This window comes from Pelophylax lessonae (genome assembly GCF_965119305.1).
Source record: "Pelophylax lessonae genome assembly, chromosome: 5".
Classification (NCBI taxonomy): Eukaryota; Metazoa; Chordata; class Amphibia; order Anura; family Ranidae; genus Pelophylax; species Pelophylax lessonae.
In genome coordinates, this window is record NC_138772.1 from 384,748,181 (window position 1) to 384,772,752 (window position 24,572).

The following is a 24,572-nucleotide window of genomic DNA, read 5'->3' on the forward strand; positions in this document are numbered from 1 at the left end:
AAAAAAAGAAGAGAAACTCCACTGTATCCTGGGGCATTACGGGGTTGTAAAATTACACCGAGAAGGGAGACAGGCAGCATGTTGATCTCACACGCATAGATGTTATACACAGGATCCAAAGGTTTTCCAGTTGGCGGCGGCAACCCAAACAGGGGCAAACTCAGTCCGGTCTTGCATGTACATATACTATATTGTCAAACGTATTGGGACGCCTGCCCTTACACGCACATGAACCTTAATGGCATCCCAGTCTTAGTCCATAGGGTTCAATATTGAGTTGGCCCAACCTTTGCAGCTAGAACAGCTTTAACTCTTCTGGGAAGGCTGTCCACAAGATTTAGGAGTTGGTCTATGGGAATGTTCGACCATTCTTCCAGAAGCACATTTTTGAGGTCAGGCACTGGTGTTGGACGAGAAGACCTGGCTTGCAGTCTTCGCTCTAATTTATCCTACAGTACACTGATGGCAGGAGGGGACTCACTCACTGCCATTCATTGAATGCCTTGTATTTTTTTCAAAGATTAAAAAATTCTCTGATTTGACAAGGTGATGATTGTGATGTGTAGCATTGTGTGTAAATTTAACAAGTCAAATGTCGCTTCCACACACCCCCAGGTACAGAAGTTCTGGGACCCCTGTGCTTATAGGGCAGAAGTGAGGTCAGCTTGTGGGCGAACCACCTATACATCTCCTCTAGCCCTGTGAGCACCTCCAGCAGCCATGGTTTCTATCATCAGCAGACAGGGACACTATGTAGATTTGAATTTGACGAGATATGTACTTTAATGTGAGTTGTTCTAACATTTTTAACTTCCTCACATCCGCGCTACAGCCTATATACGGAGCGAGCGCGCATTGGGGAGAATCTGTGTCGGCCGTGTCCCTTGGACACAGCCGATCACAGATCGTGGTGAATGGCCAATCACAGCGGCCATTCACCACGTGATCACGCCGTCCAATGAGAGATGATCTCATATGTAAACATATGAGATCATCTCTCATCGCCGGCGCTCCTTCCTCACACAGAGCCTGCGTGTGAGGAAGGAGGGCGAGCCGTCAGCCGCCGGGGACACACAGCAGTGTAATCAGGGCACTGATCACCAGTGCCCTGATTACTAAAGGTAAAAAAATGCACAAATTGCCCCATCAGTGCCCACAGTGCCCGCCATCAGTGCCCCCCATCAATGCCCACAATCAGTGCCCATAGTGCTGCCAGTCAGTGCCCATCAGTGCCTGCTGATCTAGGCACTGATGAGCACTGACTGGCAGCACAATGGGCACTGAGTGTGGGCACTGATGGTGCTGCCCATCAATGCTCATCAGTGCCGCCCATCGGTGCTCAGCAGTGCCACCCGTCAGTGTCCATCAGTGCCATCCGCCAGTGCCGCCTATTAGTGCAGCCTCTCAGTGCCCAGCAGTGCCACCTCTCAGTGCTCATCAGTGCCGCCTATCAGTGCCGCCTATCAGTGCTCATCAGTGCGGCATATTAGTACCTCCTCATCAGTGCCCATAAGTGCCACCTCATCAGTGCCGCCTCATCAGCACACATCAGTGAAGGAGAAAAATATTTTTTTTTTTTTCAAAATTTTCTGTCTTTATTCTTTTTTTTTGTAAAAAATAAAAAACCCAGAGATGATTAAATACCACCAAAAGAAAGCTCTATTTGTGTGAAAAAAATGATAAAAATTTCATATGGGTACAGTGTAGCATGACCGCGCAACTGTCAGTCAAAGTGTGACAGCACTGAAAATTGGCCTGGATGGGAAGGGTGTTTAAGTGCACAGTAGGCAAGTGGTTAATAAACTGCCCATTGCTGCACTAGACTGGCACTTCCCTTTCTATACAGGGTTCACACACACCCAGGAGCGGTGGGGGAAAGCATGAGATTCTTTGCAGTGCAATTTGAGCCCGTTCATTTTGTATGGACCCAAATCGCACCGCAAAGGTATTGGGAATATTTGCATGAGTACTGGTAATAATCATGCAAATACTCGGTATCGGTGCAACCCTAATTATCAACTTCAGAATTGTGCCCGCTGCTATTTTATTACTTTTCAAACTTGAGCCCTAGTGTGGGTTTTATCTGTGTTTTTAACAAACAAAATAGGTTTCTCTGTGGGCAATAACCGTGTTACTTCTAACAAAAAAATGTGTTTTCACCACACAATTTTAGACAAGCAGCACAAAAAACAAGAAAATCTTTCCGTTTTTGTTTGGGCTCTGGTCTGACATGTGCAACAGGTATTATTGAAGGCTGGCTATTGGAAGAGGAGTTAAATAATATGTTATCCCAAAATTTCATATTCCTGATATGTGCCTCATGTACTTGTATAAAAATGGATTTTTGTAAAATCTTACCGTAAAATCCTTTTCTCTTAAGCTCATTGACAGACGTAGTCCTCCTTGATTAATATCAACTCGGGTTATACTGCCCTCTACAGGAGTAGGACTAGACAGGAAAGAAAACGTTCTGGCCACACCTTAGGGGCAGTATATCCTCTCTCTCTCTGCTACAGCAAATCAGTTATGTCACAAAGCAGTGTTTAGAGAATTTAACCCAACCCAACTCAAAAACAGAGGGGCGGGTACTACATCTGTCAATGAGCTTAAGAGAAAAGGATTTTATGGTAAGATTTTACAAAAATCAATTTTTCTCTGTCGCTCATTGACAGACGTAGTCCTCCTTGATTAATATCAACTCGGGACGTCCCAAAGCAGTACCACAAATGAGGGGTGGGAAAATGGAAATCAAAATCCAATCTAGAAGGCCCAACCGGTGCCAACTAGAAGTTTTAAAGGCTCATCAATCAAGGATGAGACTCAACTGAAATTCCAACGGAAAAAAACCCTCGAGGTAGACCACCGGTCTCCTCAAATTGCGGCCTGCAAAACCTTGCGGCCAAATGAGGCATCCGCCGATGCCATCACATCAACTTTATAACATTTTGTAAAGGTATGCACCGACGACCAGGTGGCCGCCTTGCACACCTGGATCACTGACGCCTGATGGCGGTAGGCCCAGGAAGTACTGAGCGGTCGAGTGGAGTGCGCCTTAACAGGGAACGGAGGATTCAGACCCCTAATCGAATAAGCCTGTACCACCGTCTGTCTAATCCATTTGGAGATAGTCGCGGCAGATGCAGGCAACCCCTTTCTGGGGCCATCCGTGATCACAAAAAGTGAATCCGTCTTACGGAACGGTTCCGTAGCCTTCAGGTATACCCTGATTGCCCTAACCACATCCAAGGAATGCGACGCATATTCCCGAGGATGATTGGGCTGAGGACACAAGGAAGGTAGCACAATATCTTCATTCAGATGAAAGTCTGAAACCACCTTAGGAAGAAAGGATGGCTTCGGATGAAGAACTACCTTATCCCTATGAACCACTAGATATGGGGAATGGCATGATAATGCAGCCAGTTCTGACACCCTGCGTGCAGAAGTGATAGCCACCAAGAAGGCCACCTTCTGGGATAATGTAAGCAAGGGAATCTCCCTGATATGTTCAAAGGGAGGTTTCTCCAGAACCGACAAAACCAAATTAAGATCCCAGGGCGGTAAGGGCGCGCGGACTGGCGGAGCCAAGTGCCGCACCCCCTGGATGAAATTCCGCACCAAGGAATGAGTAGCCAAAGGCTTCTGAAAGAAGATTGCTAATGCTGAAACCTGACCCTTGATGGTGCTCAAGGATAGTTTCTGCTCAACCCCCTTTTGCAGAAAAGCCAAGATTCGGGTCACCGAATAGGTACGTGGGGGAAATCCCAAAGATTCACACCACGCGATATAAGTCTTCCATGTGCGATAATAGACTTTGCTGGAAGTCGCTTTCCTTGCTTTAATTAGAGTAGGAATAACTGAAGCTGACAACCCTCTGTCCTTCAGTACCTGGGTCTCAATGGCCAGGCCATTAAAACCAGCGACTGTAAAGCACGATGGAAGATCGGTCCTTGAGACCGCAGATCCTCCCTGAGAGGAAGTCTCCAAGGAGCGTTCGCGACTAGCATGTCCAAGTCGGCCTGACCGGCTTGACGAGGCTAGCCTAGAATTTCCAGGATAACTGGAGTTCCCTCCATCTCTATCCTGCGGAGAAATCTCAGCAGCAATCTGAGAGGAGGGAAGACATATAGTAGCTGACACTGCCTTTACAGGCCGTTGAGCGCGTCTGCTGCGTCCGCTAGAGGATCGCGGGCGCGCGTTACCAACCTCCGCGCCTTCCTGTTGAGCCGATATGCCAACAGATCCACCTCCGGGATGCTCTGATGAAGACACAGATGGTGAAATCCTTGGTGATCGACCTAAGTCATCACCCTGATATTGTCTGACTGGATCCGAACCAGGCTGCCCTAGAGCTTCTTGGTCCAGGCAATCCGACAAAGTCTGATCGCTCTCTGTTCCCACACATTTATCAGAAACTTGATTCCTATCAGGAGTGATGATTTCTCCTGGTTGAGCATTAGAGACCGAAGTCACCACACTAGAGGCTCCTTGGTCCGCTTGCTCAACCGGATCCGATTCCTGGAGGGAACTGAGAATGATCTTTGGAAAAGGTAAAGAAAATGATCTGTTTAGGGAACAGGAACTACCGCTCCCTGTAGCACCTAAATGTTGGAAGGGAAGAATCGCACCGGTAGCAGTGATCGACACTCTATCTTGTATCCTGATCATATGATCTCCTGAACCCCTTAGTCCGGGATTCAGGAAAGCCCTAGATCTGAACACCGGTGAAGACGTCCCCCCACCCCTAAGCCGGGTGGGGGCGCACCTTCAGGCTGTATTAGCCTTAACTTCAGGTTTGGCTGAGTCGGCCTTTTGTTTGCCCGACCAGCGCCTCTTGAACCCTCCTAGAGGGGCTTTGCCTTTCCCGCTCACCCCAGCGGAGCGAACGAACCCTTTATGAGCAGCAAAGAAAGGTCCACGCTTGTTACAAGGTCCTTTAGCTTTAGCAGCCTGCGGCAAAAAAGTGATCTTGCCCCCAGTGACATCCTTAATGATCTCATCTAGGGTGGCCCCAGGGTCTCCCCTGAAAGGGGAGATTCGCCAAGGCTTTTTTGGAACCTAGATCTGCCGACCAGCATCTTAACCACAGCACACGTCTGAGGACTACCGCTGACATCGATGCATGCCCTAACAAGGGGGTGGCATCCAGGGCTGCGTCACAGACGAACTGCAGTCCTTGTATAATTTGTTCCATCAAATCAGATGCTGCCTGGGGGATACCTTTCCCCTTTAGGTCATGGCGTAACAATTTTGCCCATTCCGTTAATGTCTGTGAAACGAAACCAATGACAATCACTGGTCTAAAGGCTGACCCTATCAGGGAAAAAATAGTGCGGGACTCCGCTTCCATTTTCCGATCCACCGGATCCTTAAAGGACGGAGCATCCTCCAACGGGATAACAGTGGCTTTATTCAGTCTGGAAATAGGTGGATCCACCACTGGTGGTACCCTCCATTTCTTAATGAGGGATTCCTCAAACGGATAGCGTCTAGCAATGCGCTTGGAAACAGTAAGGGTACGTTTTGGATGATCCCATTCCTCTTTAATTTTATTACCAAAACATTTGGGTAAGGGAAAAACCTTCGCCGTCTTGGTAGGTTTACTAGTACCAAAGGGAATTTCCATCTCGGTTACCTCTGCCGGTAAAACCTCAAGTCTTAAGGTTTCCCGGACCGACACAACTAGTGCGTCCACCAATGCTTCTTCTTGTGCTATGGCGGAAGCAGGAACGTCCTCCTCACTGTCTGAGGGAACTTTACCTGAGACAACAGCCCCTGCAGAGGGACCTGCAGCTGTAATGACCATCTCAGAATCTGAAGTATCAGATGAAATAGGGGTAGGCGGGGGGTCGCTTTCTTGACCCCCGTCCCTGACAGTCCATCTCCACCCGGGATACCAAAGACTCCAAAACTGCTGTAAATGCATCAATATTCTGTGAACTGGGAGGGTCCTGCGGCCACCTCGAGGGGATCAGGTGGGGGTACCTGTGTGGCAGGGTCCATGATTATTCCAGACACTTGCCGGGAAAAAATAATTTGCAAAAAAAAAATGTTTTTTTTTTTTCCCTTTAGACCCCCAGCGCCACAGCTCCCCTCAGTGTTACCTGCTTTAGGACCCCTACAGAGAGAGAGAGAGAGAGAGAGAGAGACCCCAAGGCTCACCACTTGATGCTCAGAAGTTTCAATACAACCTGTTCCAGCACTGTCTATTACAGACAGGAAGTCTTTGGCTGGCTTTCCCGGGTAAAAGGAGGCGGCTCCGCCCCTTTAGACGCCTTCCGGCGCCTCCCCATAGCTCCTCGAGGTGTTTGGACACCTCAAACATGGCCGCCCCCATGCTGGAGACACGAGGCTACGCCAATATGGCGGCCTCGTGCGATCTGCAAGACAATGGTGGCAGCCTGTGTAGGATAGCGGCGGCTAGCAGCGGCCTGCGGGATGTATGTATTCGGCCTGCGGGAGTGCCTCGGCCCCACAAACTTCACCATGAATGGTGATAAGCCTGGCCGGCGGTACAGGACCCTGGCGGGCCGCATGCGGTCCGTGGGCCGTCGGGAGGCTGTGCAGCCTGTGGAAATGACTGGTTGCTGGAGGAATGGCGATCTGGACTGCAGTACTCAGGCATAGGCATCGGCCTGTGTACACCTCTGACAGGTAGGATACCTTTTACTTCAATAGTAATGCCCTTTTAGTACTGCCACTGACTTCAGTCACCCTTACAGTCTTACAATGACTTTAGATAGTCAGCTCCCAAACCAAGCCTCCTGGTTTCTATTCACAAAAAATCACACTCAAATTGGGGGATCTGTGACCTGTTATAGGATAGAGGGGAGACCCATCCTACCATCCCAGAGAGGGGCCCGCGTCCACCACAAACCCGACAGGGGGAGAGGGGGAACATTCTACTCACCATACCGGAACCAGGCGGGCGCCAACTCCTGACAGAACCCCTCTCCACCGGGGTGGGGGGGCTGTCGACCAATACGGACGTTGTGACTCTGTTGGTCATTGGCGTCCAGGCGAGACGTTTAACTCGCAGGGTCAGTCCCCGTCCAGTGGGACTATGTCGCGGACGACCCAGCGCGGAGCTATGGCCTGCACGCGCTCGTAGGCTGAACTGGGGTGACCACTGGATCTCAACATCCAGCCCGTCGCCCAGTTCCAGCTTGCTTGCTTGAAGATCTCACAGGAACACTGGAGAAAAAAGCTGTCTAAAAAAATCTTTCTAAGAAAAAAATCCTGCCAGGACCGAAGATCCTAGCAAGGCATCTAGGTCCTTACTCCTAACTAGACAGAAAAAAACTGATTTGCTGTAGCAGAGAGAGAGAGAGAGGATATACCCTCTGGGACTGCCCCTAAGGTGTTGCCAGAACGTTTTCTTTCCTGTCTAGTCCTACTCCTGTAGAGGGCAGTATAACCAGAGTTGATATTAATCAAGGAGGACTACGTCTGTCAATGAGCGACAGAGAAAACATATCCTGTTTTTGTATTGCGTCTTTTGTATGAAATTCCTGTTGTTCCTGCCAGTCCTTCTGCTTCCCCATTTAAAAAAACTGACCACACTAAGCAGGAGAGCACATTGTGGTCAGTTCTCTAGTAGAGATGGGCTCAGGCGTGTTTCAGGATCCTAGTTCTCACCCACCTGCCCAATCCCTCCAGGAAGCAGACACTGCACACCGCTAATCGCGGGTAGGGAGACATTTCCCGGTCCGCAGCTGCACAGACTGGGAAATTTTTCACTGCAAGTGATTAGCAGTGTGCAGGATCGGGCAGGTTGGTTTAGACTAGGATCTAAAACACACCTGAGCCCATCTATTCTCTAGCTTTGCTGCTGCTCCTCCAATGATCAGACTTGTCCCGACACCACCCCGGTGCGCCCCTCCCCCCCTCGGACAGTCATTCACTGGGAAGATCAGTGCCCCGTTGCTTCTCCCCCCAGCTCTTATGCAGCTGAGAACAGAGGGAACAGGATAAAATGCAATCACTATGGCTCCATTTATAACCAAGCATCCAAGCATACTGCAGAAATACCTGCTGCATGGTGGATTTGTTTTAAAGATTTTTGTGGCGCATTTTTTGGAGCGCCACCCTTCATTTGAATGGGCCTCCTACCACTCCAAAATTGTGCCAAAAAAGCTCATGTACCAAATTTGGGCAAATTTGAGCGAGGAGTTTGGCGTTGCATTTTATGCTGTGATTTTGGCACGCATTGTCGCTCGACAATCAGGGCAAAAATCGCACAGAAATAATGACATTGCACATGCATTCCCTGTTTTGCCACGATTCCAGTATGCTCAAGTGTGAAAAGAGCCTTATAAAAAAAAGAGGGAGAAAAAAAAAAAAAAATTTTATATATATATTAATTTTTTTTTTTTTTTTTTTTTTTTTTATTGAACTACAGAAAATCATTCCTTAACAAAGGAGGTCTGTGCCCCTTTTGTTAATTTGGCACAGGATCCAATAAGTTTTCTCAGTTTAGAAGAAAGGTGCAGCCTTTATGCCTTCACCACTCTGTTAATCCCCTTCTTGGGAGCTTGATGTGCTGTATTCTTACCAGTCACATCGTTTTGAGGACTACAGAACCCCACACCAATCTATATTCTAGATTGTAAGCTCTAACGAGCAGGGCACTCTAAATCCTACTGTATTGAATTGTATTGTAACTGTATTGTCTTCCCTCATATTGTAAAGCGCTGCGCAAACTGTCGGCGCTATATAAATCCTGTATAATAATAATAATATACAGAAGAGGAGAGGGGAAGGTTTCACTAGTCCTGTCCTGTTTAAGTTGTCCTGATACAGTAGGATGCTAATTTCAGGCTATAAAATTTGAGGTAGTTGAGTTTTATAATATTGTTGTTTTGGTATAGATGCAACTAAAGAACATGAAGCACATCGTATTTTTTTCTGAAAGGCAGCAGTTAATTCAGGAATTTTTACAGGCAACAGACTCCAAATACAAAAATGTCTTGTGTTTTGAAAATAAAATTGCTGCTACATAGCTACTGAGATGTTATCGGAGTTCAGACTACACCTTTGAAGTCTGACCAAAAAGATGTGGATGTATTTACCACAAATATTTTCTTTTTAACTGCGATAACAGATGACAGAGTCAGGGCAGTAACGTTCTAACATGTAGTAAAGTAATATACATGAAGAAAATACAACGCAGTAAGTAAAAATAACATTAGAGATGACAGCTTCGAATGATGTATGACAGTTCTCACAAGTTCAAAAATAACAAAGGAAATCACCATCTTACAAAGTACAGTATAGTTCTTCTACAAATACATATCTGGTTTTATCAGGACCGACTTATAAATATTACAGAAAATACCCAGATTCCAGCTGACATTCTGGAGAAGAAGCAGAGTACAAAGTAAAGACTCACACACACTATCAGATTTATCAGATTCATTTTTGTAAATTTTCTGTCCCATGCTAGTCTCATATGGAAAGTGAAGAGGTTACTTTCATGCGAAAATTCTCTTACGACAGAATTCAACTTCAGAAGCGATGTCATGTGTTGAATGTTTTTGTATGTATTCTTTCATTTCCAAGCATGCGTAGTCTAGCTCTTACCTTTTTTTTTTTTTCTTTTTTGGATGAAAACTACTAATTAAAACGAAAATCGGACATTGTGTTGACGTACGGTAAAAATGTATAGCCTGCACGATCCGTTTTTGTCGTTGGAAAATTCATAATTGGCTGTTGAAAGCACTATACTAACGATCAGAAATCGGCAGATAGTTCGTCAGATGAAATTTTACTTCTGATTTTCTTATCGAGTGAACGGGTCTTATCTGTCTGGGACAGGAAGTAAATATCTCCCTAAAAAGGGGACACAGCCTGTAAATAGAAAAATAATAGAAATTCAAACCCTTCACAAAAAAAAAAAAAAAATGAATTTTTCCTACAGCTTACATGTAAAATCCATTTCTTGGAGTACATCACGGGACACTGCAGCCGTATTCATTACTATATGGGTTATACGCCACCTATAGGTGAATATACACTGGCAACCAATCAGACAGAAGTCCCCCCCATATAACCCCTCCCATACAGTAAGTACCTCAGTTTTGTAGCAAGCAATAAACATCCCAGACAAGAGGGGAGGGACCTCTGTGTCCCATGATGTACTTCCAAGAAATGGATTTTACAGGTAAGCTGTAGGAAAAATCCATATTTCTTTATCGTACATCATGGGACACAGAGCAGACATATTCATTACTATATGGGACGTCCCAAAAGCAATGCACTTGAGGGGAGGGGGGGGGGGGAGATCCTTAAAATACCGCCATCAGACCACAGAAGATCTACATAGCTGCCTGCAGAACACTGGGGCCAAATGCAGACTCTTCCTTGGTCCCAACATTCACTTGATAGAGTCTAGTGAATGTATGACTATGCGACTTTGCAAATCTGAGCCATAGAAGCTTGATGGCAAACTGCTCAAGGGGCACCTACTCTTCTGGTAGAGTGTGCCTTTACCGGAAAAGGTGGAACCTTCCCTTTGAAACCATATGCCAGGATAATAACCTGGCGAATCCATTGAGAAATAGTAGATTTAAATGCTGCCTGCCCTTCCCTGGGCCTTTCCGGCAGCACGAACAAAAAGTTGGTCTGACAAATCTGAGCTGACCTTTTCAAATAAATCTTGAATGCATGTACTACATCAAGAGAATGTAATAACTTTTCCTCTGCTGTTTGAGGATTTGGAAAAAAGGAAGGGTGTATAGTGTCCTGATTTAAACGAAAAGCAGACACCACCTTGGGCACAAAACCTGGGTGTGGACGTAGAATTAACCTATTCTGATGCAATATCAAGAATGGCTCTTTACAAGAAAGTTGCTAAATTGGATAATTTTCTGGCTGAAGTTACTGCAACCAAAAAGACCAATTGTCTGGTCAACAGAACAAGAGGGATATGCCACAGGGGCTCAAATGGCTATTTTTGTAAATACAAGCCCGGTAAGGCCAGCATGGAGCAGTTAAGATGATCGGAATCCCTTCTGCCTTGATCCTGCCTAGAAGTACTGGCAAAAGCTTGAGAGGAGGGAAGACGTAAACCAGACAATACCGACCCCCACTGGGCCATCCTCTGGCATTAGCCAGAGGATCCTGTGACCGAGACACAAAGTTCTGCACCTTTCTGTTAAGCTGAGACGCCAACAGATCAACCTCGGGGATGCCCCCCCCCGGAGACAACTGATGAAACACCTCCCGGTGAAGGGATCACTCCCCTTGGTCCAATAACTGCGGACTGAGGTAATCCGCCTGCCAGTTTTCTACTCCAGGAACGTGTACGGCAGAGAGGGCTGGAAGGAACCGTTCTGCCCATCTTAGAATGCCGGCTACCTCCAGAGCCGCCAAGACACTTCTTGTGCCCCCTTGGTGATTGACATTAGCCACGGCCATGGCATTGTCCGATTGAGTGCGCACTGGACATCCCTGAAGACAATCCGTCCAATGGTCCAGGCCCAGTCTGATTGCTTCCAAGATCGAGTTCCAAGACATTGATTGGTAGTCTGGACTCTTCCAGTGTCCAGATTCCCTGAGCAGAGACACTGCTCTTGTCCCATCTTGTCCCATATGGCCAGAATCTCCCTTGCAGGGACCTCATATGGAACTGTGCAAACAGAACTGCCTCGAAGGTAGACACCATCAGGCCCAGCACCCGCATGTAAGCCCGGAGGGATGACCATCTGCTGAACATTAGGAAACAAATTGCAGCCTGTAATTTCTGGAGTTTGTCCAGAGGAAGGATCACTCAGGCTAAGGCCGAGTCCAGAGTCAGACCCAGATAGTCCAGCTTTGTGGACAATCAGAGCAAACTACTGAAAATTCATAATCAAGCCAAACTCCTCAGAGTACGTATAGCGATTTCCAGGTTTACCACCAGAGAAGTAGGGGACTCCGCTCGCAGAAGGAGGTCGTCCAAGTAGCCCAGTACCACAATCCCCCATTCATGTATGCTAGCACCGGGGCTAACACTTTTACTAAGACCCAGGAGCAGAGGCGAGACCAAAGGTTAACGCTACAAACTGATAATGCTCCTCTCCCACAGCAAAGCGGAGCAAAGGCTGGTGCCTGGCACATACTGGAATGTGAAGGTAAGCATCCTTGGTGTCGATAGAGGCAAAAAAATCCCCCTGATGCAGGGATGCTACCACCATGAGAATGGACTCCATCGTGAACTTCTGAACCAGCACAAAGCAGTTTAGCGCCTTGAGGTCCAGGATTGGATGCACCTTGCCTTCCTTCCTGGAACTGAAAACAGGTTTGAGTAAAAACCCTGAAAACCTTCTGAAGTCAGAACTGGAACAATCACCCCTTGAAGCAACATGTCTTGTACTGCCCCAAACAGACCCTGTAAACCGTCCGGGGACAGGTGCAAGTTGGAAGGAAAGTGAAGCTCGATCTTGTAGCCAGACTGAATGACTTAGTGGACCCACTTGTCTTGTACCAGGGAAGTGCACGGGTCTGAAAACCAACGAAGATGTCCCCCCATCCCCGATACGGGTGAAGGGGGAAACCTTCATGCTAAAGGAGCCCGCTCTCAGCTTGCCAGATCAGGTTCATTTGGATCCTCCAGAGGAGGCTTTGAAAGGCTCAGAGCCCATGTCAATCGACCCTGAGGGACGGAAAAACTTCTTATGAGCCAAGAAAAAGGTCCCACATCTGCAACGAGGTTCCTTGCCCTTGGTAGCCTGCAGAAGAAAAGTACTCTTTCCCCCTGTGAGACTTTTAATGATGTCATCCAGGGTAGCCCCAAACAGGCGATCTCCTTGAAAGGGGAGATCAGTCAAGGCCTTTTTAGAAGTCTGGTCCACAGACCAGCATTTGAGCCAAAAGACACGTTGAAGGACCACTGCCGGAACAGAGAACCGAGCCACTAGGGGAGCCGCATCCAAAGAGGCACAGATAAACAACTGCAGCAAAGGCAGGGGGGAGCTGTTCTCCCTCCAGGTCATGGCGTAAAAGCTTAGACCACTCGGTCAGAGTCTGCGACACCAGGGCAATGGTGAGTACCGGCCTCAGCTCCAAACCAGCCAGAGTGAACATATTGGACTCTTCAACTGGAATCATAGTTGCCTTGTTCAATCTGAAAACAGGAGGGTCCACCACCGGTGAACAGTCCTCTTCTATATGCCCACTCCTCATAGGAATAACGCCTAGAAAAAATCGCTTAGGGACCCCAAGGGAATGCTTTGGTCGTCCCCACTCTTCAGTGACAATTCTGTCAAAATAGGCGGGGAAAGGAAACCCCTTTGCTGCTCTGGGTGGCTTGAGTGCTAAAGGGAACCTGTGCCTCCGTCGCAGCTGCATCCTTCATCTTCAAGGTCTCATGCACAGATACAATCAGTGCTTCCACCACTGTCTGAGGATTCCAGGCGTGTGGTTGCAGACCCAGCAGGGTGACACTCGTCCGCAGCGGTCGAATCAGATTCAGAATCTGGTGAGACAGATGAGGCAGGGGAAGACGCAGGGCGCTTTTTGCTAGCCTGACGCCCGAAAGCCACCTTCACCCGGGACACAAAGGACTCCAGGACCGCCGTCAGAGCATCGATGGATTAATTAGGACCAGAGGGCCCTGCAGCCTCAGAGAGGGGTTGGGGAGATGTGCTCCAAAGACTCAGTCACCAGGGGGCCCCCACAAAAAGTAAAACACTGCAAAGGGATGAAAGGGGGGTGCCTGACGGCAATAAGGTGAACCCTGGGGTTCAACCGTCCCAAGGAGGGGCCCACATCCACCCCAAAACTCTTCAGGGGGAGAGGGGGGGGGGACAGGTACTCACCATGCCAGGAGCCCGGCAGGCACTGCTCCAGGCAGGCACTACTCCAGACAGAATCCCTCACCATTGAAATGGGGGGCTGTCGGCCAGGAGGAATGCTGTGACTCAGGCAGAGACCCGGTTGTATGCGATCTTGCGAGGCGTTTAACTCGCAGGCCAGCCCCCGTCCAGTGGGGCTATGTCACGGCCGACCTAGCGCAGAGTTCCTTTAGCAGAGAGTATACCCCCTGGGACTGACCATAGGCACAGCCAGATTCTTTTTCTACCCATTGTCTTACTCCTGTAGGGGGCAGGATAACCCAACTGTTATGAAGATGAGGAACTGTGTCAGTCAATGAAGAGAAAAAATTATTTTGGGTTGAGGATTAGCTTCACATCCAGCTAAGCTTCATGCTTTAAAGCACAGGTGTCAAACACAAGGCCCGTGGGCCGAATGTGGCCCCCCAGGCCATTTCATGTGGCCCTCGCACCTCTCCTGCAGCTGAGGCACCCCGCGCCCTTGTCTTTGCCCCCACCTTGTCTCAGTAGTCGGCAGCAGAGAGGACAGGACTCCTTTGCCAGATCCTGTGCTTCTCTGTGCTGCTGCAGAAAGGCTGGTCTTTGCCCACCCCCTCCCCCCCCCTCCTCAGCAGTCTGAGGCAGAGAGGAGTGCAGAACTCCCCCTACAGATCCTGCACCTCTCTGTGCAGCAACAACACCACCTTGTCTCTGCCTCCCCTGGTCCCAGCATTCAGCAGACTCTGTAAGCTGACTCCAGCCCCCCTCTGGTCCTACTCCAGACCTTGCACTTTCTTTTTCCCAGATCCACACGCATTATTCCTGGCAGTAGCACAAGGTAAGGTGGTGCATTGTGATGTAAGGAAGGGTGGGTGACTCTTGAATTATGATAGTGGGGGGCTCTTGACATCTCAAGTAAGGGTTTAAGGGGGGGTGGGGTGCTCTGGACATCTAATCCTAAAGATATAACCGGCCCTTTGGGGGCAAACAATAATGCTGATGTGGTCCGCGATGAAATTGAGTGTGACACCCCTGCTTTAAAGAAACCCTGTCACCAACTACAAAACAAAATGTATATAAAAGCACATTATTGCTTATTTGAAGCATCCCCACACATAAATAATTTTTAGTCACTAGCAATGTGCTGCTAAACACGCTAGCAAATTTGACCTCTTCAGTAAGAGTCTATTACCAACACAGCCCCCTCCAAGCTTGCACATCATAGCCCTCTCCTCTTCTAAAAGAATATAGTTACTGTCTATGCTGGCCAAGCTCCTCTGTCCATCCCCTCACCGCCTACATAACCTTTTATGCAGCTACCAATGGAGAACTGAAGGGTAACACTATAAAGTGTCCTTTGAGTGACAACTCGGAGTCGGCTGGAGCTGCTGACATCAGATGGTGACACCCAGAAGAAATCTCAGGACTTTTCAATGTCTACAAACAGGAAGCTTTTACAGGTAAATGGCAAGTCTAAAATACATTAAATGCACATATAATCTTATGGGAAGATTGACATACATATTAATTGTCTGTCCTAAAGCCTGGTACACACAATGAGATTATCGAATAAACTAACCTTTTTTTTTTTTTTTGCATGCTTGTTTCCATATCGAAAATGAGGATTACTAAAGTCACACAAATTCTCGTGTGACAGAATTAAACTTTGGAAGTGATGTAATGTGTTGTATTTTCGGACTAAAACTGTACTGATTAAGCAAAAATTGTACGAGAAAAAAATGGTGCGTTTGTCCCATTTGAATAATTTTGCACGACCTGTCCTGATTGGCTCTTGAAAGCTGTGGCTTAAGGGTCTCTTTAACCACTTGCCTACTGTGCACTTAAACCCCCTTCCCATCCAGGCCAATTTTCAGCTTTCAGTGCTGTCACACTTTGACTGACAATTGCGCGGTCATGCTACACTGTACCCATATGAAATTTTTATCATTTTTTTCACACAAAGATAGCTTTCTTTTGGTGGTATTTAATCATCTCTGGGTTTTTTATTTTTTACAAAAAAAAAGAATAAAGACAGAAAATTTTGAAAAAAAAAAAAGTTTCTTATTTTCTGCGAGTAAATTTTGAAAATAAATTTTTCTCCTTCACTGATGTGCGCTGATGAGGCGGCACTGATAGGCTGCACTGATGAGGTGGCACTTATGGGCACTGATGAGGTGGCACTTATGGGCACTGATGAGGTGGCACTTATGGGCACTGATGAGGAGGTACTAATATGCCGCACTGATGAGCACTGATAGGCGGCACTGATGAGCACTGATAGGCGGCACTGCTGGGCACTGAGAGGTGGCACTGACGGGTGGCACTGATAGGCGGCACTGGTGGGCACTGGCGGACACTGACGGGCGGCACTGATGAGCACTGATGGGCAGCACCATCAGTGCCCACACTCAGTGCCCATAGTGCTGCCAGTCAGTGCTCATCAGTGCGGCATATTAGTACCTCCTCATCAGTGCCCATAAGTGCCACCTCATCAGTGCCCATAAGTGCCACCTCATCAGTGCCCATAAGTGCCACCTCATCAGTGCAGCCTATCAGTGCCGCCTCATCAGCGCACATCAGTGAAGGAGAAAAATTTATTTTCAAAATTTACTCGCAGAAAATAAGAAACTTTTTTTTTTTCAAAATTTTCTGTCTTTATTCTTTTTTTTTGTGGGCATTGATGGGGGGCACTGATGGCGGGCAATTTGTGTATTTTTTTTACCTTTAGTAATCAGGGCACTGGTGATCAGTGCCCTGATTACATTGCTGTGTGTCCCCGGCGCTGTGAGGCTCCCCCTCCTTCCTCACACTGCAGGCTCTGTGTGAGGAAGGAGCGCCGGCGATGAGAGATAATCTCATATGTTTACATATGAGATCATCTCTCATTGGACGGCTTGATCACGTGGTGAATGACTGGCCATTCACCACGATCTGTGATCGGCTGTGTCCAAGGGACACGGCCGACACAGATTCTCCCTGATGCGCGCTCGCGGGAGCGCGCGGGGAGAGTCTTTCTGGGAGGCCGTTTAAAAACGGCCTCCCGAAAATTCAAGTCCGCGCTGCAGCCGTATATAGGCTGTAGCACGGATGGCAGGTAGTTAAAAAGAGTTACACAAAAATAATTCAATCATGTTACAAGAATAAAAATTTGGATTAGACAGGAGCTTGACACATTTTTTCTTTTAACTAAAGTATCAGTATGAAAATTCCTGGCTAAGATTTTGATTGCTGCATCTCTGATCCCACCAAACCTAAAGTAGATTTTTTTTTTTTTTTTTTTAAGCCTCGTCTGTCTGGATTGCAGGTATGAGGTTACAAGCGTGGAATGTTCTCAAGTGACCCACGTAGGATTCCAAAACTGCTGGGGTAGTACTAACCCAAACCTCTTCTACATCATACGATGTTGGCAGAACAAGGTCAGTTTAAAGATTGATATCACTGTTCTAAAGCTGCCCATACGCGATTTGAAATTTGGCCGGTTCAGCAGGGACCAGCCGAATTTTGATCCACGTATGGGTACTGTGGTTGAGCCCAGGTTCACACTGGGGCCATTTTGAAATAGTGAGAGTCCAGCTAACTTGTACAATTTCAAGCCAAGATTTCAGTCTGACTTTGGGGGCAATTTCACAGACATCTGTGCGGGTTCCTGCACAGATGCTTATGAAAATTGAACCCCTAGACCAAAACAAGCAGTTTACTCCTGCAGTGGACACACCCCAACTGCAAAAAAAAAAAAAATTGCCCAAAGTTCAGCTTTAAGGGCTAAGGAAGGCCATACATTATACATTTTTTTTCCCCCGTTCAACCAGCGGGTTGAATGAAAAAAGGATGGGGAATCACTCTCACTGTGCTATTTTATCACAGTGGGGAGCCCTTCCCGCCATAAAAAATACTTTATGCCTGCATATTTCATGTCCTAAAAGTACACGTATCCTTTAAATCCAAATAGTATGTAACAAGATACTTATCCAACCATCTTACAGATGTAATTGGTACTTGTATGATTAATCAGTCACACCAGTCTGACCGGTATTGAAAATCTTTACCCTTTGTCAGTCTAAACTTTTAGCCAGTGTTAAAACGTCACTAAACACAATACAGAAAAATACAAATTTAAATTCAATACCATAATTTGTAATCAGTGTCGTACCTTATAATAGGCTCTGTTCACGCTTTCCAGAATCTGGCTTTCCATTGCTCTCTGCTTAAACTTCCTTTATGAGGGTGGCGACATTCTGTTTACATGCCCCTCATGTGTGTGAACGTAACCACCCTACTTGGCTTGCTCCCAAGAATGACTACATACCGACACAGCTAGCACCAGTGCATAATAGCACAGGAAAACAATGCTGTCCATACCACAGTATTTGGTGGCTGACAGTAGTGGGCAGGAGCAGCAATAATGTAATGTGTGATGCTTGTACAGTATCAAAGACAGGGGCAATTTTAGAACAATGCACAGGATCCAAATATACGCACACTGCTCATAGCAAGAGACAAGTGGGGAGAAACTAAATTTGCCAGGGGCGGTGTGCAGGGATAAAGCAAAAAAAGAGAAAATTAAACTGTAAGCACACTTTAGGCAGAGTGGATCCGCCTGCTCAGCAGGGGATCTCTGAGCAGGCAGATGACAGGTCAATGTCCGCTACGCTATGCAGAGTGGACACGGGCACAGCTTGCTCGCCTCTATGGGGTGGTCGGATGGAAATTAACTGCATGTCCGTTTCCATCCGATCAGATGGCAAACGTATCACCATCTGTCTGTTTTTAGCAGACCGGATGCCAGCGGACCACTGACATTCGCCACCCCATAGAGAGCTCTGGATGGTCTGATCGGGTCTGCCTGAAAAACAGAAAGGAAAAATGGGCCTAGGCCCACGTTCACATTAGTCCGATTTGACATGTGATTTGACATGTCAAATCACATGTCAAAACAGAGCCAATACCCGGCAATTGCACCGTCCAACGCTGACTTTGCGGCGCCGCACTGATTCCCAAATGTAGTTTCTGTACTACTTTTTGCGACTTCAGGGGGCGATTTCCATAGATATCTATGCAGGAACGCTCACAGATATCTGTGAAACACCGCTGACATCCGATTTTGCTTCCTTTCCGTTTTTGAACGGAGGAAAAATAGGGTTCTGTTCCGTTCCAAAAAACGGAACAGAACTGAAAGGAAGAAAATCGGATGTCAGCGGATGGTATTCCGCTGACATCTGCAATGCCATAGACTTACATTATGTCCGTAAATCATCCGCAAAAAATAGGAAGATTTGCTGACATACGGAGTGCCCATGTGAAAGGGCCCATAATTAGGCTTTAATAGAAAAAAAAAAAAACTGGAAGCCGATTGGTTTCTATGCAGAACTGCACCAGATTTTGCATTCTGCAGTTTTAGTAAATCAGCCCCTATTATGTACACATAAAAATTAAGTGGGATTGCCTAATATTTATTTATTGCTTAGAATCCGTTTTTCGGGTAGAAGGTTTAGTGACACTGATCTGAACAAAGCTAGCACTAAACTGTGAGACACAGGGAGGGACACGTCAGTTCAGGCTTCAGTAGGATCTTCATCAGATAGTCTGACACCTCACAGTGCTTAAACCAAAAGTGGGATACTGGCTTAAGGCTCGTACACACTTGACGAAAATTGGACGAAATATCCTCTGATTTTTCTCTCTCATGCTCAGCGGTCATAACCGTTTTTAGTTGACATAATGTTCACAAAATTTCTCGTCCGATTTTTTTTTTTTTGGGACACTTGCTCCTAGACTTCCGGGTCGTCAGCAACTTCAGATCATGCATGGTGTTTCGTATCCAATTTTTTGCGGACATACCTCATACACATTGAACGAAAATTGGTCGTCTGTGGACGGACGATAAAAATATTGGTGTTCGTCCCTCCGTTTTTTTTTGTTGAAAATGTCAGCAAGGGCTGCTGAAAGTTGTGTAAACACTAGCCGAAAATCGTACGATTTTACCTCGGACAGGAATTTTTGGGCAGATTTTCTACTAGTGTGTACCCCACTTTATAGAGTTCCTCATGTTTGCTAAAACAACTAGATATTCTTTACAAAGCAAACTTCTTAACAGCTTGAACATAACCTCAAAAAAATATAAAATAAACACACCAATTTTACAGTTTTCCTTGCAAAAATTGTAACCAAAGGAGTCTGGAAATCCGAATAATGTAGAAGACAGTGTTAGGCTACATATTTCTGCAATGGACCATTCCAACAAATAACTTCAGAAAAAAGACAACCGTTGTATCAGTTTTTCTTAATGCAAACCTGCGCTTTACCGACTCAGTGTAAATATAAGGTTTGCTTAAAGGATAAGTTCACCTTAAAAAATAAATAAATAAATGCACTTCTTTTCACAAGTAAGGCCCCTTTCACACAGGCGGACCGCTCAGATCCGCCTGTTCGTTTTTTTTGGCGGATCTGAACGGTCCCCCCATGCATTCCTATGGGGCATCGGATGGCAGCGGAGACATGTCCGCTGACATCCGACCCGATCCGTCAAATCTGGACGGATGGAAACCCTATTTTCCATCCGTCCAGCGGATCGGATTGGATGGGATCGGATGAGAACGGACAGACGGTCCGTTCCCATCCAATTTTCCCCATAGAGATGCATTGGGGAACTGACAGTTGTGTCTCCGCACACAGCGCGGAGACACAGCTGTCCTCCTGCTGCTCAGCGGGGGATCGGCAGCTCGATCCCCCGCTGAGAAAAACGGAATCCGTCCGACGGACGGAAAGTGTGAAAGGGGCCTAAAAAAAAATGCATTCATTTTTTATTACTTAAAGCGTAGAAAGCATTGCACCATCAGCAGATCACAGGTGCCATGCAGGACTCCTGCTGACTTCCCAGTGTATCTGTCTGTTCGTACTACCAGAGTACAGAACTGCGCCATGGTAGTTCATTGAAACTACAAGCCGACAGCCACAAAGGCATTCACAAAACTCTGTAAATAAATGACGCAGACGGGCGTGACAGCAAGCGGGGGGGGGGGGGGAGAATATCCCCCATTTGCTGTTACTAGAGGCAGTAGAGCAGGTAGCGGTTGCAGGAGTGGGAACGCATTACATTTTCCACTCTAAAAACAGGTGGAACATGTAAGGCTCCTATTACACCAGCGGACCAATTGGGTTCGCCTGTCAGTTTTTCAGGCGAACCCGATCAAACCACCTATTAATCTCTATCGGGAAGTGGATGTCAGCAGACATGAGTTCACTGGCATCCGATCCGATAAAATCCACTAAAAATAGATAGGTTTGCCATCCGTCCAGTGGATCAGATTGGATGACAATCAGATTGGAATTTCGACTGCCCCATACAGGAGAGCGGGCTAGGTCCGTTCTTCATAGCGGAGCGGACACAGACCTGTCATCCGCCTGCTCAGCAAGCATCAGCAGAGAGATTCCCTGCTGAGCAGGCAGATCCTCTCCATCTGAAAGGGGCCTAACATGTTCCCAAAGGTGAACTTATCCTTTAAAGCCGGAATTAATCTGCTTATATTTTGCCTACCCTGGTTCCTCCCTTCCAATATAATGCTAATGACATCTTAAATAAAATCTTAATTTTTTTTAATTTTCAGTAAATGCCTTTAAACATCATTGGATCTCTGTTCTGCTCTACACAATGCAGGACGATCTTGGCTGGTGGGAGTGGATGGCAGGGTTCCGTACATAGCATCCTGAAAAACACAGCTCCCTGCCTCATTACCCCTCAGACCCAGGCTGGTTTTTGGGAGGACTTCTAAAAACATTAAAATGCCCAAAGCATCAGACAGAGAAATTTCCTTTTTTTCCCCAAATGCTGAGCTGTGTGCAGGCCGCCAACAGAAAGTGAATATGTCAGCGGTATAAACTCGTCTGACAGAGGTGCACAGATGAGTGCAAGGACCTGGATGATTGGGGTCTATGTAGCCATCAAAGCTGATGTGCGTCCATTCACTTTCTAGTGGCTGCCTGCATGCAGCTTATCGCTGAAAGAAGAAAACAAATGGCTGCTGCATGGGGCTGAGCACCAGTGTGAATGAGCCCTACAGCTGCCACTTCATTTTCCTATTGGTGTGATAAACACAGCAGCCACTACACACAATGCAGTTCTATCTATGATGGAGTCCTTCCCCATAGAATAAGCTCCCTTGTGCTGTGAAGTGATATAAAACCTTCCTCTCAGGTTATACTACACATCACATACAAAAGAAACCTCCCCGTGCACGTAACCTGCCACTATGTATATTATTATTGTTATTAGTGATGATTGCAGGCCTTTCCTGGTCCCTCAGCAGCCTGCCCCATACCAGACGTGTACACACATAAAGTACCAGACAGGAACCCATGAGATGTCTACCCTGGTCTAATAATAACAGACAGAACACTGCAGGGTACACCTAGTCAGTCCTCTCTTACCTGTGTCCTCCCCCTCTACCTCGTACTATCAGTAAGAGCCTCTCTTCCTCTTCCTCCTGTCCTCAGTACGAGGCAGGAAGCAGCGTATCGTCCAGCTCTCATAGCACTTACTACGGGACATTGACAGGGTAAAACACCTCGGCTATCACGGTGTCTGCAATAATGCAGAACAGCACTGAAGGCTGGCGGCCATTTTTCCGGAGTCAGACTATAGTGTATTGGCCGCGGTGTGCCTCCTTTAGGCGGAACACGTGATGGAGACCAATATGTCATCTGTGATTGGTGCTCTAGTGATGAAAGTGTAATCAGCTAGTGAGAAGAGTGTGTAATGATAACGCAAGCGACTCAGCACTGCCATGTTGTGGCTGGCGTTTTGCCAACCGTAGAAATAACTTCTTTACTTTAAACATGAGAGCTTTTACACAGCCATGTGTCTTTTTTAATCATCAGGGTTGTATTTACCATGATGGCAGTTCAAAGGCCTGAAAATGTGCAATTGGTGAAAAAGTTTCCTAATGCCCTGTACACACTATCAGATTATCTGAAGACTTTTGTCTGCAGACTTACCAAAACTATATAATATGAGGTCAAACCTAAACACTTTCAATTTGTATGCAATCCGGCAGGCCCTTGCACTACATAGAAAAGGTAAATCTGAAGACAAAAGTCTTCAGATAATCTGATAGTGTGTACAGGGCATAAGGCTGGCCATACACTATACAATTTTCTTGTTCAACTTTGCTTTAGATTTACCAAAACCATGTGATATAGGGTAAAACCTAAACACTTTCAATTTGTATGTAATCAGACAGGCCCTTGCACTACATAGTTTAAGGTAAATCTAAAGGAAATTGAATAAGAAAATTGTATAGTGTATGGCCAGCCTTAGTTTGTTTCCCTTTTCTGTCATCTAATGGATATGTGTAGTGGCAGAGGGCAGTGCAGGCAGTTCACGTAAAAATCTTTTCTTATAGCTCCTTTCTCATACCTGAGGGAGATGACAATCACTGTGGTGGTCAGCGCTATTACTGTGATAGCTGTTGCGCGCCAACAGCAGGGGGTTACGTGATTCACTTTTTTCCCCCAGTGAATCCAAGGTGTTCTCTATCCCTTATTCACACTTATGCGTTTTTTTAGTGCAGTTTGCAGAAACGCACTACAGTCCATTTACGGTGGTTTCCTATGGTACACGTTCACATCTATGTGTTTTTCAGCCAGTGCATTTTTGGAAAGGGTCAGGGACTTTTATTCCCGAACCAGATTGTGTTTTGGGTGTAATTTTTTTCTTTATAACAAACTGTATAGCTGTTTGCTAAGTAGCGGTCTGGAAAGCCGGCCACCGCGTCCTAAAAGAGATGTGTAGTTTTTTTTTTTCTAGATTCATTCTTATCTAGGTGGATGCAGCATGAGTCAGATGCTCTGCCCCCCTTCCCTTTGCACACCTAGGTTGTGGAGGAGGCCGGAGTGGCTAGCTCAGGCTCTCAGCAGCTGAGAGGCTGAGCTGGGTGCCAGTCCAGGCATGTGGGCGGATCCCGACTCTATGGTTGTGATGATGCCTGAGCCTGGACTGACTCTGACTTCAGCAGAGAGCGGACTTCAGCCTGCTCTCTGCAAAAAATGGGTCACAGTATTGCAAATCGAACTGCACCCGTGATCCACATGAGAAGTACAGCCAAACAACTGAGTCGTCAGCAGGGGCGCTCAGCTGGAAGTTTGCGATTGCAGTGCGTTAAGTGCTTGTGATTGGCCAAAGCATGCACCTGGCCTGTGCCTGGGTATGCAGAGTGCCTTTAGCCAATCATGACTCCGGAGCTAAGTCCACACCCCACACTATATATAAGGCCGCTTACACGGCAGCCCTGTGTAGTGTGTTATGCCCCGTACACACGTACCGATTGTCAGCCGTAAATATTCGGCCGACGACCGATCGGCCGATTGTAGGCTTGTTAGTATGATGCTTCCGACAGCCGACAGCGCACTTTCGGCCGAACAGAATCTGTCGTGCAAGCATTAAAATTTTTGTTGGCCAACACCAGAAAGGCCGATTGTTCACCAGTCAGTACAGATTTCGGCCAACAGACAGCAGATTAGCAAGACTGGGCATGCTCAGAAAAGAAAAAAGACAAGGAAAGTTAACCATCCCATGACATCACTTCTGCAGTCGGCTCTTGTTGGCCGACAAAATTTGTGTGCAGTCTTTTGCAGTTTTCAACAGACACGACAGCCCTGGACAAAAGACGGCCGATCGTTCGGCCGACGATCGGTACGTGTGTACGAGGCATTAGGAGTGGAGATTAGTGCCTCTTCCCCACAACCCTGGGTTGTTGTTGTGGGGGCCTGCAAGCGGGGGACTTA

The 24,572-nt window shown here is 46.8% G+C and overlaps 1 protein-coding gene across 1 annotated transcript in view; it reads right to left on the bottom strand.

Moving 5' to 3' along the window:
- The window catches only part of RALBP1 (ralA binding protein 1), a 76,734-nt gene extending 54,382 nt beyond the window's left edge, over window positions 1–22,352 (bottom strand). Inside the window, exon 1 of the mRNA XM_082258521.1 lies at window positions 22,218–22,352. The gene's annotated coding sequence lies outside the window, so the exon portion shown is untranslated. The remainder of the gene's footprint in view (window positions 1–22,217) is intronic.
- Between the last annotated feature and the right edge of the window lie 2,220 nt (window positions 22,353–24,572).